Genomic DNA, 12,103 nt, shown 5'->3' on the forward strand with positions numbered 1-12,103 from the left:
GAGTCACAGAAACCTGATTTAGGGGAAGAGGGTGAAAAAAATATCAGGGAAGAATAATTGAACTCTGCATTAGAAACTATTGATACAGTCTACGTTAACTCATTGAATTTAAATAAAAGAAGTTTAAAAAGAAAAAAAAATCAGGGAAGATGAGTAACCGTCCTTTATTTTCCATATTTTGATACTTTGACCATCATGAGTGCTTGCTGAAGCTGGAAGGACTGCCCCTCCAGGGTTGGTCAGCTCCTAGAGAGAGTTACCCCTCAGCTGGGAGTGAGGTTTTTAAATGCAAAGCAATGAATCTAGAGTCTGAATTCCTGACCACCTTCTCTGTGGAACTGTTACTCAGGGTCCGAATCACCCCAGGGCCAAGTACCAGACAACCAGGGACAGCCGTTATACCCCAGCTCCTGCTGAAAGTGTCCAAATCAGCCAGTCCCAACCTACCATCCCTACTTCCCCCATTCCTTCCTACAGAAACCACAATAAAGGCTCTTATCCTCAGTCCCATCCTGACGGAACCCGGTGCTCCCCTTTGTCCTCCCCCACCCCTCCCTGGTGGCTGCGCCAGCCCCCTCCTTCTGGGATCTGTGAGTAACCAATTGTCTTTTCAACAGCAGTGATCTCCTGGTCTGTTGGCCTTGCTATCCCTAAATGACAATAAAACCCCTAAGTCCAAACAAAGACTTCCTGGAGGAGGTGATGTATGAGGTGTACGATGTGTGAAGAATGTCTGGAAGTATTATCTTTGTATAACAAGCCAGAAAACAGGGTTTTAGGCACAGAGAGCAGCAGGTGTGGCCAGATGCAGGTAAGAGAGAGCCAAAGCAATCCACGAATTCACAGGGGCTCACTGTGGTTCAAGCACAGAACCTGCGGAAGGAGCAGGGAAAAGTGGAATCGAGGAGATCATGTAAATGGTGGAAACTGTGGGCTATGTGTTGTGCCTGACCGCTGTACTTTCTCATCTTCCTCTTTCTGGGTACACAACGCCGTTCACTCTGGATAATTTCCCCTGTGCTTCACAGTATGAAGGTTCCTCAAAGAGGTAAATAGAATTACCCTAGGACCCAGCAATCCCACTAGTGGGTATTTACCTAAAGATACAAATGTAGTGATCCAAAGGGGCATGTGAACCTGAATGTTTACAGCAGCAATGTCCACAATAGCCAAACTATGGAAAGAACCAAGATGTTCATCAACAGAGGAATGGATAAAGAAGATGTAATACACACACACACACACACACACACACACACACACACACACAGGAATACTATGCAGCCATCAAAAATGAAATCTTGCCATTTTCAATGACTTGGATGGAACTAGAGGGTATTATGCTAAGTGAAGTAAGTCAATCAGAGAAAGGCAATTATCATATGATCTCTCTGATATGAGGAATTTGAAATGCAGGGTAGGGGATCATGGGAGGTAGGGAAGGAAAAAATGAAACAAGATGGGATGGGGAGAGAGACAAACCATAACAGACTTAATCTCACAAAACAAACTGAGGTTTGCGGGGATGGAGGGGGTATGGAGAGGGTGGCTAGGTTATGAACATTGGGCAGGGTATATGATATGATGAGTTCTGTGAAATGTGTAACACAGATGAATCACGGACCTGTACCCTTGGGGGCAAATAATACATTATAAGTTAATTTAAAAAAATTTCACCTGTGCTTTATGCAGTCTGAGGGAGGATGGGCACACATATAAACCCATATAGTGATTGGTCCACCTGACACCAATAGGACCAATCTGAGTCTCCCTGGGATTGATATGTAAATGACAGGAAGACAAGGTTCTCTCTTTAGGCGAGTGACTGGCCTTGCTGGATGGGATTCAGGAGCTGGCAATGGCCATCTTCCTGGACACTTGAAGAGTCCGACCAGAGAAGAAAGCAGCCATATGGAGACAAGTAAACATGAGACATGGACAAAGAGAAAAGTGTTTTGCCGGTTTCCAGTCCCTAGTTCTTGATTCTGAAATTTTAGTTCTGCAGCTCTTCTTTTGACTTTTTAAAAAGATTTTTTCTTTATTTATCTGACAGAGATCACAAGTAGGCAGAGAGGCAGGCAGAGAGAGAGGAGGAAGCAGGCTACCTGCAGAGCAGAAAGCCCGATGTGGGGCTCCATCCCAGGACCCTGGGATCATGACCTGAGCCGAAGGCAGAGGCTTAACCCACTGAGCCACCCAGGTGCCCCGTCTTCTTTTGGATTTGTATGAACTTCTGTGGTATCCACCCCTACAGGAACCTGGACATTCCTTTGTTTTTTGTTTGTCTGCTTGCTTTTCCCTTTTGGTTCCTCCAGTTTTCTTTGGATTGCTGCCACTTGCAAGCAAAGGGTCTTGTAAAAATACCACACCAAGGAAATTCACACGTCCTTAGGAGCTATTGAGTAAGTTCCTGTAGGGGGAAGGACACAATGAGATGCACATTTTAGAGTGATCATCTTAGAATAAGTTTAGAGGATGAATTGGTGTGAGGAGGGGAGGGAAAGGGGCATATTCCTGAAGATGAGATGACAGGTTGGAAGGCCGTTATGGTCATTCTGGCAAAGTATGGTGAGTGCCTGAAACAGAAGAGAAAAGGGGGCTGAGGAAAGATTAAACTTACACAAGGTGAGAAGACTAATGAGACTTTATGAAATCTGAGTTTGTGAAATCGGATATTGCTAGGCTTTTAGCACACTTACTTTGGGATCTAATCTTCAAAAATATTTAAATATCTCTGGTGGTAACAACACCATCGTCTTTCCAGTGATTAAGAACTCTGAAATCTTAATCTGGCCTGGGCTGTAGAATGTCAGCTGCGGCTTGAGCACAACGAAAAGCCATTGAAGGGTTTTACACTGGCGGGTGGAGGGTGGTCATGGGATTCCTTTTGCATTTTTAAAATGTCATTTTTGGATGCTGTGTAAAGAATGGATAGAGAAAAGGCAAAAATAGAAACAAATCATTCTCCAATATTTCCGGAACATCTACTATGTGTCAGGTACTGTTCTAAACCCTAAAGACAGAATGGTTAACAAGAGACAAAATAAATTTGATGTCCTCTTGGAGTTTTCATTTTAGTTGTTGAGTGAGAAATGAAGCAAATAAATATACATACATATCAGGGGTTGATGTGGGGTAGGAAGGAAACTAAGCTGAGTGAGTGGACATGGGGTGTGGGGGTTTAGGGGAGCAGGTTGGTATTTTCTATGGGACTGTGTCAGGGAAGTCTCCCTCATTTGAGGAAAGACCTGGAGGAAATTAAGGAACGAGCAGTTGTGCTGTTTGGAGAAGAGCATCCCACACAAAGCAAACAGTAAGCCCAAAGTGGGAGCACATCTAGTGTGTTAAAAGAATGACACGGCGACCAATAATGCTGGGCAAAAAATGAGCAAGATGGCAAGTGGTAGGAGGTAGGTAAGGAAGGTAGTGGGGTCAGATCACATAAAGTCTTGAAGGCCATTGTAAAGATTTGCCTTTAACTTTGTGCCAGATGAGAAGAGCTTGGATGGTTTTGAAGAGGTGAAAGACCCCTCTCCCCTTGCTAAAGGCTTGTTTAAGTAACCTGATGTCCCCAAAGCACCCCCTATCCCCTTGCTGAAGGCTTGATTGTTCCCATAGCCGGATGGCAACACATACCAGGATGTCTATTGTCTGTGATCACCTGGTCTGTCAAAAGAAAAGACAGATGAGGAATAGAGTATACCTGGGACTTTCCAGAGTGCTGAGCCAAGGCCCACCAGAGCAAACCGTTGTGTCCTTGCCTTAAACCCAGTGCCTGACAATGCTTGATTTAAGTTAACCAATCAGATCCCTGTAACCAAGCATCTGCTTCTGTAAGCACGCTTCCCGCCACCCCAACCTTGCCCTATATAATCTGCTCCCCAACTTAGCCCGGCGCGCTCAGCCCACAAAGGCTGATGCGTCCGCAGGCGCCTGTGTAACCAATAAACCTCTTGCAACTTGCATCCAGTGGAGGCTTGGTGTCTGCTTCTTGGGTGCGGATCGAGGGTCTTTCAGAGGCTTGACTTGATTTAGATTAGAAAAGGATCAGGGCGCCTGGGTGGCTCAGTGGGTTAAGCCTCTGTCTTCAGCTCAGGTCATTGTCTCGGGGTCCTGGCATCGAGCCCCGCATTAGGCTCTCTGATCATCAGGGAGCCTGATTCTCCCTTTCCCACTGCCTGCCTCTCTGCCTACATGGGTCTCTCTCGCACTCTGTCAAATAAATAAATAAAATCTTAAAGAGAAAAGAAAAGAATCACTCAGGCTGCTGTGTGCAGAACGGACTTGCGGGGTTGTGAAGTGGGGATGCTACTTGCATTAATGTAGACTGAGATTTCTATACTGCTGGCATTTGGGGCCATATTAATTTTTGCTATGGGGAGCTGTCCTGTGCACTGACCACTAGATCACAGGAGCGCCCTTTCCCAACTCCCAAGTTGTGACAACGAAAAGTGTGTCCAGACCCTGTCAAAATCCCCTGGGGGGGGGGAGCAGGTGCACAAAACTCTCCTGGTTGAGGACCACTGATCTGGGTGAGAGGGGGTATTGGCCCAGACCAGAGTAGTAGATGCAGGGGTGGGGAGAAGGGGGGAGATTCTGGGTGTATATTGAAGACAAAACACGCAGGATTTATAAATATATTAAGTGTGGAGTGTGCGGAAAAGACAAGAGTTGGGATGATTTTACAATTTTGGGAGCCTGAGGCCCTGGAACAGTGACGTTACCACTTGCTAAGATGGGAAAGACGACGGGAGAAGCAAGTTTGATAGGCAACAGGTGTTTGGTTCTGGAGATGGTGGCTGAATCCACATGGGGATGCCCAACCAGCAGCTGAACACACGAGTGTGGCATTCATGGGTGAGGTCTAGGCTTGAGGCACAAATATGAGCACCGTTAGGACATAGGGTTCAAGCTCTGAGAAGAAGTGGGCTTACCTATGCAGTGAGTATGGACAGAGGTGTGTTTGGCAACATGATAAGGCAGCTTCATGATATCTGTCCCCTGGTATTTGTCCTGTGAGTATGGATTGGAGTGTGTATGGGACTTAGGACTTGCTTTTAACCAATAGAATTTGGCAAGGAAAGAAGATGTCACTATTATAATCTCATTATATTAAATCAGACTGTTTTACTGATTGGAGTGAGAGGCTGTCCTGGACTTGAAGAAGCAAAGAGCCAAGTTCAGAATCACCTGTGGAGAGAGTTATATGGCAGGAAACCGCAAGCAGCCTCTGGGGGCTGAGGATGGTTTCCAGTTAACAGCCTGGAGAATCTCCCTGGCCCGCCCCAGCATGGGTTGCCCCCCAAATCACACAGCTACAAGGAAATGAGTTCTGCCAACAACCCGAGTGACTTTGGAAGCAGAGCTTTCCCTAGTGGAACCTGCACGTGAGAACACAGCTTGGTGGGCGCCTTCTCTCCTCCTTTGAGTGAGACGCAGAGCCGAGGACCCTGGTTAAGCTGTGTCTGGCCTCCTGACAGCTAGAGATGGTAGGATAGTAAACTGAGCTGTTTAAAGTTACTAAACTTGTTATTATTTGTTATGAAGTAACTATTAAAAACAAAACAAGAGGCCCAAAATGGAGTTGCTTATGCTAAGCCCCATGTCCCCCAAACCAGACTTAATTATGATTTCAGCTGTCCCAGAAATGGAATCTGAGCCCAGGCAAGCAGACACCACCTGATCCCCACTCCCTCGGACACCTGCCATCCCCAGAAGCCAAGTCACCTGGACATAACCAACCTGCCTTGTTTGCCTGATGTGAATTCCTTGCTCCTCCTCTCTTCTGCCTATAAAAGTATTTCATTTTGTACTGCTCCTCCGAGCTCCTTTCAGTCTGCAAGCAGGATGCTGCCCATTTCGTGAATCATTGAATAAAGGCAATAGGTTCTTTAAAATGTACTCAGCTGAATTTTTATTTTTTTTAACAAAACAGAAAACTCAAGCAGAAGGTCCGAGTCCCAGAGCACAGGACTGATGTCTAAAGGTCAGGAAGCTCAAAAAAACCCAGCCAGGAAAGGAGCCATCATCACTGACCAGTGTGGAAGAGGAAGGGAGAGCCAACATCACGATGAAAAAGATAGAATATTTCCAGAGAAGTGGAGGGACTTCTATGTCTATAGGACTGACAGGTTGAGTCATTTGGATCTGAGGGTTAACCATTGGGTTTGGCAACTTGGTGGTGATTAGCTATCTTGTAAAATATCTGTGTAGGTGTAGTCGTGGGACCAATGACTGTTAACAGTGTCTGAAGTGCAAAAAAAATTTCAGGGTTTGGATTCAAATGGGAGCAGTGGATATAAAAAGCAGTGAGCAAGTCTGACTTCTGTTTTGGAGGTCAAATCAGTTGGTTTTGCTGATGGATTAGATACGAGAAAAGGGAAAGGGGGAATTTATCCCAGGGGCTGAGGCTTTAGCCAGTAGGTGGTGGGGATGCTGTTTACTAAGATGGGGAGACTGGGACAGGATCAGGTTGAGGAGGGAGCAGGATAGAAATCATGGTGAAAATAAGACTCCTGTTACATATTCATGGAGAAATATGCTGCAGGCAGCTGGCCATGTGATTCTCAGCTCCAAGGGCGGGTTAGAATTAAAGACGTTAACTTCAGAGCCTTCAGCTTCTACAAAGAACTTAAATCAATGATGCTGAATGGAATCGGCTAAAGCAGTGGTTTTTAAACTGGGGCTGGGAGGCCAGGAGTTTTGCTCCCAGGGCTGATTGAACAATATCTGGCGACATTTTTGGTGGTCACCACTTGGGGGGGGTGCTGCTGGCATCTAGTAGCTAGAGACCAGAGATGCTGCTAACTGTCCTGCAGGGCACAGGACAGCCCCACAGCAGAGAATCACCCACCAGGTATCAATAGTGCTAGGTTGAGAAAGCCTGATCGAGGGAGAGAGAGAGAGAGAGAGTGAACTCATAGCTACAGAAGACCCAGAATCAAGCTCTTCAAAGGGGCGGAGATGAAATAGAAAAGCAAATTGAGAATACAGATCCAGGATGGTAGGAAGAGAAACCATGTGATTAAGAGGGCACTAAGGAAGCGGGAACCTGGAGACACTGAGTACATCCACGTTTGCTAGTAATAGGCGTGTATGGTGCATGGACCGCCTATGAGAATTCACACACCTTGCACATTTTTAAGTGGACATCTGAAACTTTTTAATCATAAAATTTTCATCACAATATATGTATATTTTATTAACTAGGTGTTGAAAATATTAAACATTTAAAAAATGAGATAGAGGGAATCTGGGTGGCTCAGTCACTAAGCAGCTGCCTTTGGCTCAGGTCATGATCCCAGGGGAAAGACCCACATTCCTGATCAGCAGGAAGCCTCCTTCTCCCTCCCCTGCTCTCCCTACTTGTGTTCTGTGTGTGTGTGTGTCTCTACCAAATAAATAAATAAATCTTGAAAAAGAAAATGAGATAGGAAAGGATCGACTTCATTGGAATAACATTTGCTGCTCCAAGTTGATTTTATTTTTTTAAAGCAGAACAGTCTCATTTTCTGTTATTTTATTTCCCAAACCACACTGGAATGGAATGAAACCATTAAAATCCTTACTTGTGCTTTTTCCTATTATGTCCCTAAAAATATGTTGTTTAATTTAAATATGAAGGAATGAGTGTCATTAACCAAAACTGATTGTTATTCTGATGTCAGAGCACTTCCAACATCTGCCCAAATCCCCTTTCCGATGTTAACCTTTACCCTAATAAGGAGAGGAAGCCCTAAAGGCAGAGCCCCAGGACTGCCCACAGAAGGGCATTATTTGAAACAAAACTGGTATTTCAACTTTGGTATCAGCCCAAGTCCTACACTCTAATAAGATCTGAGAGGAGTGTCTTGATCTTCCAGGAAGGAGAGGAGTATCCTGATATCAGACCCAAGAATGGGCATATCACCTATCCTACAGAGCATACATGGAGTTTGGATCTGGAAATGGACTCCCTTAAAATGATCTGCACATAAGGATTCTTTATAGAGATTTTTCAACTACCCTTGGGGACATGGTACCCTACACCCACAGGTGTAGACAAATATTTTACAAGCTATGCTGGGAATGAGGTGGGGAGAGAAATATGGAGGTTGTTATAGGAAGATAGAAGGTTAAAGGAAGTCTTTGTTTTGCGTTTTTTCCTTTTGTTTTTAAGAAAAAGGTCATTTGTCTTCTGACTGGAAGGATCCATTGGAACAAGAACTTGATATTGACCCTGGAGTGAAGTCCTGGAGAGGGCTGGAGGGAACAAATCCCAGGCATAAGGAAGAACAAACCCCAGCTGGGGATGTCTGCTCTTCTCAATAAACCTGCGCTGTCTTCAACTCTTTCTGTGTTTCTTGTACACTTCTCCAATTACCATGTAAATTCCATGATGCCAGGGACTTTTTTGTGTCGTTCACCACAGATTTACAAACACTCAGGGCAGTGTGTAGCACACAGTAGGTACTGACTAAATATTTGTTGAGTAAATGTCTAAAAAAAATTAAAAATGGATACAAATGTAGGTATAGATTTGATTGGGTGGTGGTAAGATAAGGGAATTCCTGCACAAGGGGCTTTTATTTTCTTGAAGTGTGACACTAGTGATGAAGTTTTGGAACACAGGTGAGGTTTGGGGGGTGAGGTCCAGAGCCGATGACCAAGAAAGGATTCTTGAGACGTCTTAGGTGCAAATGGTGGTTTTATTAAAACACAGGGACAGGACCCAGGGGCAGAAAGAGCTACTCAGACAGAGGCATGGTTGACTGGGAGCTGAGGAAGGTGAGGACAAAGTGGGTGTCCAGAAGGACTGTCATATGCTCAAGAAGAATTTCAGGATGAGTGAGACCTGGTTATTGTCAAGTCAAGGCTGTTTTTGCCTCCAATGAGGGAAAGCATGAAGACAGTTGAGAGTTTCCTGGAGATATGTTACATTCCTCCTATCACACATCCTTGTCAGTGGGCTTTGGGCTTAGAAAAAATTCAGTTTTATTACACTTCCCTTCCCCTTAGCCTCCCTCAATTTTATGGAGGGGAGGGTGATGTTAGGGCTTCCGGAAACTGAGGTATGCGTCTCTGGAAGTCAGGCTATTGATGAGAAAGCTTCTTCCTTCCTTGTAAGTCGCTAGGACATTTGTAGATGGAGGGAGACTCCTGTCCTGCAGGACTGGGATCTCTATCAGTTAAGCATCGTTTTTCCTTTAGGGCAGCCGGGAGTGCATGAGGAATGTTACACATATGGCATGGGGAGAGGGTGTAGGCTGCCAGTTTCTGCTTTGTCCTCAGTTTGCCTTCTGCTCCCTCATCCATAGGACAGGAGCTGAGAGTGAGGTGACATAGTTCAGAAGAGGTGGGGGTAGGGATTGTTGAGGCAAGTCTTGAAGGTGTGAAACGGTCATCCATTAGAGGGAAAGCAAACTCACCGGAGAGACAAGGGAGTTTGAAGCCAGAGTTGAGTATCCACTGGAGAATTGTGGTCAAGTGTTTTAAAGTACAGCAGGTTGGCTCAGCTGTATGATTCCTTCCTGGTTTCTGGTGCATGCCGCTGGCATTGGTAGAATCATTTCTAAAGAAACAAAACAAAAGAGGATAAGCCGTTCTTTCAGAAACGATGATGAATCAAGTTTTGAACATGCTGGGTTTTGAGGCACAGGTGGGACATCAATGAAATAGCATGAGTAGGTAGTCAGTTACACGGGCCTGGTGGGTAGGAAAGAAACAGATGGTCGTGTATCAGTGGGAGAGATGTTGGCTAGGGAATGGGAGCTGAAACCAAGGGCACAGTTGATATCACTACAAGAGCGGGTAGCTTGGAAGAGAAAGGTTAACTGAACCCCTGGGGAAACCCTGATGGGAAAGTCACATGCATTTCTCAGGCATGCCAATGTTGACACAGATTATTGTAACTCCTGGGGGCCAGAAGCCATGTCTTTGAGATTCATTCATTCTCTGCCTCTGGCATAGCCTGGGCCACATTGATGGTAATTTTAAAATTCATTCCGATTTGATTTCATTGCACTTTTCATTTACCAGAATCTTGTCATGGTTTGCTAGTGTATCATTTTCTCGAAAAGATTAAATAAGGACCATTTTACAAATATGAGATGAACGCCTGAGGGATTTTGTTTAATTCATTCATTAGCTCGAGAACCACTAAGAGGTTACCACCACTTCAAGCAAGAATCTCAAGGCAGACACATATACAATCAGTAATACTTAAACGAATTTGCTTTGATAGATGCAAATAGATATGCAAGTAGAATGCAAATGGATGCAAAACTGCCTTCTACCAAAAGAAAGGGGGTCAACTGTACTTCCAGTGGACAAAATTCATTTACATATAGCTAGACAAGATCATCTGCATCCACATCAATTATGTACAGTCTATAGAGTTACAAAATAGCTCAAAGACAAGAAAGGCACAGAATATCCCATAGAATTGGTCAGCCCAGAAGGGTACATGAGACAACACCTGTTTTCCCTTGGAAGACACTATAATCTTTTAGGTTCATTTCAATATCTTTCGTGATTTTGCCTATGCTTTAAAAGAAAAAAAAGTTACCCTTATCATTCTTATTAGTTTGAAAAAAACTAATAAAATACTAGTCTGTTATAAAATACACATGGAAGAATGTTCTGGCACTATCATACCCAATTTGGGGTACTAACTGATTAGGAAGATGAGGCAGAATTTGGGAGCCCCTAGGATGAGTCTGTTTCTGGTTGGAATGGGAAACATTTAAGAATCAAACTAAATGATCTCAAATCCACTCTGGAATGAAACGGGTTATAAGGAAAATACAGAAGATGTTGAAATGGACCTGTTGGCTCATTGTGAGCTTTCCTGGTTGAATGGAGACCTCTACCATGATGCTTGTCCTCTATGTCCCACCCGTCCCATACCTGCTATCCTGGCACCACAGGGGCACCACACTTTAGGCTCAGTCTGCAGTTCCAAATGGAAACCCTCTGTTCCCACAGTGGTGGACAGGATGACTCTGGTTTCTGGTGGAAGCGTCAGCTGCTTTAGTCCAACAGTTCAAGAGAGGATCAGAAGAGCATAAGGACGATATTGGGAAAAAATGCTCGGACGAATTTCCAGAAAACAATATTTCTCTTTGCAATTTTTGAGTGTTCTGTAGCCAACCTGCCAAAAAAATGTGAAAACTATAAATATAGAGGAGTAGGAAGGAGAAATGAGGACCTGTCACAGTGTCAGCGAAAATAGGGAACTGAGAAACTTCCAGAGATTCAGAGTCAAAGGGTTTAATATTTACTTAGAAAAGAAGTCATGGGCACAAGCTCTAGGATGAAATGAAGGAAAGAGAGGCAAGTTAGGGAATCGAGAGAGAGAGAGAGACTTGAAGATAAAAAGAAGTCAACTTAAAGTCTCATTCCTCATTAAGGAAAGTACAGATCAGAGAAGAGGGGAGAGACTGGGATATAGTTGATCGCCAATTGTGTCTGGCTCTGATTTGTATCCACTTTTTCATTTCATATTGCAGCCTGTTTCCTGGATTCCAGCTTCTATTTCCTATGAAATAGGTACCATCACCAAAGACGAGAGTCAAACATGTAACAGTAGTCAAATCTTTAACAGCGCGGACAACTAACTAACCAAAACCTGGCCCGGGGACCCCTGCAGAGTCAAGTGTTACACGCCCAGTTCCTGGATCGCGAGGCCATGGTAGGGATCTTGGGAAGGGTTCAGGGTAGGGAGACATACAGCAGGTTCTGGCCAGAGGCTAGTCACCAAACTTTGTGTGGCTGAAGGGGTGTGTGTACCAGCTGAATGTCAGCTCCCAGATGAAACTGAGGGAAATGTCCTTTGGGAAGGTTTCCGCTGACTCTCTGCCTTTCCTTCGTCTTCCCCAGGGTGTTCCATTAGCATTTGGGGTCTGGGGTCTTGCCTGTTGCTCCTGGCTTTGGTGGGCCACGCCACTGCCACAGCCAGGGCTCCAAGTGGCAGTGCACTGTATGGGGTCTTGACTGTTCCCTCCTGACTCTCGTAAGGAGAGCAGGCAGCAGGGATTTTCATTCTTTGTTGGCACCTACTCTCTTCAGCAACCCCAAGATCAGTACCCCAGGCTGCACAAGCTCAGGTTCATGTCTTTACCAA

The sequence above is a fragment of the Mustela lutreola genome, chromosome X (assembly GCF_030435805.1).
Source record: "Mustela lutreola isolate mMusLut2 chromosome X, mMusLut2.pri, whole genome shotgun sequence".
Taxonomy (NCBI): domain Eukaryota; kingdom Metazoa; phylum Chordata; class Mammalia; order Carnivora; family Mustelidae; genus Mustela; species Mustela lutreola.